The sequence below is a fragment of the Arachis ipaensis genome, chromosome B07 (genome assembly GCF_000816755.2).
Source record: "Arachis ipaensis cultivar K30076 chromosome B07, Araip1.1, whole genome shotgun sequence".
In the NCBI taxonomy this organism is placed as follows: Eukaryota; Viridiplantae; Streptophyta; class Magnoliopsida; order Fabales; family Fabaceae; genus Arachis; species Arachis ipaensis.
The window spans coordinates 26426493-26430589 of record NC_029791.2 but is presented as its reverse complement, the minus strand read 5'-3'; the positions used below and the strand labels follow the sequence as shown (position 1 = coordinate 26430589).

The window sequence follows — 4097 nt, the reverse complement described above, 5'->3', positions numbered from 1 at the left end:
CCTATCACATCGGACAAGTGGCGTATAGGATCGCTTTACTACCACATTGTTCGAACCTGCATGACGTGTTTCACATATCGCAGCTTCGTAAATACAATTTTGATCATAGTCATGCCCTAAAGCCGGAATTAGTTCAAGTGAGAGAAGATCTGACGTTTCCAATAACTCTCGTTAGAATTGATGATACCAGCATTAAGCGTTTACACGGGAAAGAGACTTTCTTAGTGAAAGTAACTTGGTGTTGGGCTGGTATTGAAGAATATACATAGGAGCTTGAGATAGAGATGCGGAAGGACTACCCACACCTCCATTCAGGTAACGCACTCTGAATTTTGAGGACAAAATTCCTAATTAGGTGGGTAGGATATAAACCCCGCTAAAATCGGTATATAATTAGTTAATAAATTGAATTTTCAATTGGAAAATTAAATATGCAAAACTAATATCAAAATAGGATAGAGCTCGACAAAACGAGAATTTTGATATCACTTTCGAAAAATTTGGCCCAAAATTGGGCTAAACGAGCCGAACCGGTCGAACCGGACCCAAACCGGGCCCGTGGGCCCAACCAACTCACTATATATAATGAGCTGAAGCTCATTTATTTCATTTCCATTCAGCATGCAGAACACGCTGGGCAGAGCCAAAATGGGGAAGAACATGTTGAAGATTCCAAAACCCTTGATTTCATTCAAATCCATATAACTTCTCGCTCCGAGCTCCGATTGACGATCCGTTTGCAGCCACGCGACCGCGGCGTTGAGCTCTACAAAGCCCATAACATTGTAAGGTAAGGAAGCCATGCTTTCTTCCTCAATTTTCTCATTTCCAGTTCTGAATTTATTGGGCTTTGGTGTTGAGATTTTGTATAATTTGGTGTTTTAGGTTTAATTTAGCTTGCGGAGCTTATTGAGCTCGAGTTGTTATGCGTGTGGGCATGGTAAGGACAACCTAAACCATAGTCCAATCTTGTATTTATGATGAGAAATCTGAAATTGGAACATGTATATGTATTAGGTGTAGATTAAGTGGGTATATAAGCATTGGAATTGAATTGGGATTACTTGGTGGTTTGTTGATGACCAAGGCTTGTTTTGGGACTGTTTGATTGAGCTTGGAGTGGCTGTAATTTCGAGTTGTGAGGCTTCCTTGGGTGAACTAAGTAATCGGCCAAGGTATGGTTTAAGTTTCGCACGTTTAATATTTACGGTGTTGTGAAAACTTAGGTTAGAGGAACCATAGAATAAGTTGGATTGTTTGTTGTATTTAATGATTAGCCTTGTAATGTTGTTAGAATAGATTTGTTAGTGAATTTATATATTAGAATTATGAGGTGTGAAAGTTATTAATGGTGTGCTCTTATATTTATTTATGATGGATTAGAATTGGTGTTTGTTAATAAGGATGTAGAGTTGTGTTGTGGTGGTATTGTATATGCTGTAACTAATTATGTAATGATCAGAATTGCATGAGACCAAGTTTGGACTAAACTTGGGAATATAAGGAACTAAACTGGAAAATTTGGGACCTTTTTGTTAAATATACAATTTATAGCAAATTTTTAAAGTTAGGTTGTTAAATCTGTCCAGCAGCAGAAAAGATCAAACAGGGCAGCAACTTGTTTGTCTTGCTGCGACTTCTACGAGTTGAGTTTTGGAGCGAAACTAATTTTAATATAAAATTTGATTAACTTTCTTTATTTCTCTAAAATTTCAGAATTTTAAGAGTTGAGGATTGGGAGCTGTGAATTTTGAATATTGGTGGTCAAAACTGAAAAGAAACAAATTTCAGCAAGCTATGCATCAACTTCCAATGCTTGTAACTCTTAGAATTAAATAGAAATTGGGTTGCAACCAAGACACACTTGTTTCTGGATGAGCTAAAGGTTCTCAAATCAAAATTTAGCTTAATTGGAGTTTTGTAATAAAAGTTATTCCAATTGAAAGGTACTAAGCTTGTTAGTTTTTAAAACAGATTTTGTCTCATTTTTACTTAACTTACAGGTAATGTAACTTTTTCATTAAAAATGGTATTGACTCAGAACCAATTGAGAAAGAAACTTGGATGATTAAAGTTTAACTACATTAATTTTCAAAATTCATTGGATTTAACTTGGATTTTATATTGAATTTTGAATATCACATGCTGCTGCTGTTTTTCTGGTTTTATGCACTGCAGAGCAGTCACGATTTTTCCTTTATTTTTGAAGCTAGAAAAATCAGAAAATTATGATATTTAGTTTGTTAGAAAGCTTATTTCAATATGAACGCCTGGACATAAAGTTTGTGCGATTCCGAGTTCATTTGCTATATTAGAAACAGAAAAGAAAATAGAGTGTCGAGGATGTCTTAGTGATAGTCATGAGTTCGAGAAGTTAAAGTTCAATCCTCGTGTGATGTGATTGATTTAATGTTAGAGTTGGGTTGATTTTAAGAGTATTCGATATTAAGAAGGATGAAAAGATTTTGATAAAAAGTTTGGTCAGGACCCGGAAAGGGTAATCAAGATGAATTATAAGGGAATGACGATGAAAAATGTGAAAGGGAGGTTGTTAATAAAAGGAGTTAATATGCCATGGCTTGATGAATGATTAAATAATGATTATGACTATGAAATGGCTTATGAATAATGCTATCTGAGATACGAGTTCCCTGGGTAAGAGCCGTGGCTCGCCACCACGTGTTCCAGGTTGATTCTCGATACTCTGTTAACAATGGAGGGATGGAGGAAAAGGAGAAATGGTTTGGTGTTAGATTAGGATTGAAATTGAGTGAGTTAGGTAGATTTAGAATACCTACCCCTGTTATAGCTTCTGTTTAGTAATTAAGTTGGATAATTGTATAACGGAGTTCTAGGATTACCTATGGCATTCTCAGGACCTTATTTATTATACGCGTGACACTTTTACCATGCTGAGAACCTCCGATTCTCATTCCATACTGTGTTGCTGTTTTTCAGATGCAGGTCGAGAGGCTCCTCGCTAGGCATCTGGATCTTGAAGCGAAGTAGTTCTTGGGTGTATTTTGGGTTTCTGTTTATAAATACCTATGTATGTTCATATGTATATATATATATATATATCCTCTGGCCAGCCTTAGCTTCGCAGGCTAAGTCAGGGGCTAGTTATGCTGTTTCCTTGGCTTTCCTTTATTCTTTTGCTTAACTTTATCATGTTCCTATTAGGTTTCTTAGCACGCAAGTAATCCTTTCCTGAGCGTTGCGCTTTTTGTTTTGCGATTTTGTTTTACCCATTTTTCAAGGCTCCTAGTTAAGTATCTTTTCTCTATTATTATATATATATATATTACTATTTTTAGAGGTCGTAATACCTTACTATCTCAGTCTTATGACTTAAGCATAAGATTAAGTATGGTAGGGTGTTACATCATACGGTGGTGAATGGTGAAAAAGAACTTGTGAGTGTAGTGGTTCAAAGCTACGTTGAGAGGGTGGTCTATAAGTACAGGGTGGGGCTTGTTGGTAATTACAAGGTGGTCCACCATATCTGCCAGCTTGGTATGCATTGTAGAGTGGTCCTTGCCATGATATCTCGGAGGGTTACGTTGCCTAAAGGGTTGATTAGATCCTCTTGGCTCCATCCATCCTTGATTGCTTAGACCTTGATGTATATTCCTGTTATAGCTTCCACTCCTTTCAACAAATTTAGAACCAAACTCAAAGCGAGAGGGGTGAGAATTCATAGTAGCTAATAGAAATAAAAGAAAACAAAAACAAATAAACAAGTAAAAGAAAAATATTTACAATAACCAATAGTAAGGCACACGTTTGCAATTCCTCGGCAACGGCGCCATTTTGACGTTAGGATTTTTGCTAGTAAAGAATTTTATAAAAATAGTCGCGTTGTAGATATAGTTTCTAAACCAATAGAAATCCCTTCGTGCAAACGTTTTGGTTGTCACAAGTAACAAACCCCTAAATAAATTGATAACCAAAGTATTTAAACATCGGGTCGTCTCTCAAGGAATTACAGGGAGATGTTCTTATTATTGGTTATGAGTTTTGTAAATTGGGAGTTTTGAAAGTAAAGAACAAGTAATTTAAATGACAAATAAAATAAATAAATAACTATAAAATAA

General features: G+C 35.9%; 1 long non-coding RNA gene across 4 annotated transcripts; it reads left to right on the top strand.

Annotated features, from left to right (window-relative positions):
• LOC107608306 lies at positions 609-3040 on the top strand. Of its 4 annotated transcripts, none has more exons than XR_001612802.2 (4): positions 609-785; positions 886-940; positions 1018-1175; positions 2959-3040. It is a non-coding gene; the product is annotated as an uncharacterized LOC107608306 (long non-coding RNA). The 4 variants fall into 4 exon arrangements; XR_002351292.1 differs by having other exon boundaries at positions 629-790; XR_002351290.1 differs by having other exon boundaries at positions 629-785; positions 886-1175.